Here is a 425-nt window from a genome sequence, read left to right as displayed (position 1 = left end):
TATATATATATATGTATTTGATAAAATTTAAGTTCTTGATAAGTTTCCACCACACACAACTTATCAGCAAGCTGCATGGCCATCCCAAGGTGCTCGTATGGCCACGCTGCCAACTTGCATAGAAATGCCACAATAGAAGCATCCCATATAGCTGACAAATTTTTTTAATCTAATTCCTACATGTCATCTAGCCGACTATAATTATTGTATCTTACCGTATAAGATTTATTAAACATTTTGTCCGATCGCATTAAAATAAGCTTGAAGTGGCAGCTTTTCGCAAAGGCCCAATTGCAACTTGTGAGCTTCTGATTCCAATCATTTATGACCAAGCTTTCAATCATGCATGCTATTTTTTTATGGTCTTTCCTGTGTGTGTTTTTTTTTAAGTTTTATCTTATGAATCAACCCCACATAATTAAAAA

Source organism: Phalaenopsis equestris, unplaced genomic scaffold, assembly GCF_001263595.1.
Source record: "Phalaenopsis equestris unplaced genomic scaffold, ASM126359v1 Scaffold000513, whole genome shotgun sequence".
NCBI classification, from domain to species: Eukaryota; Viridiplantae; Streptophyta; class Magnoliopsida; order Asparagales; family Orchidaceae; genus Phalaenopsis; species Phalaenopsis equestris.
This window is presented reverse-complemented; position numbering follows the sequence as displayed.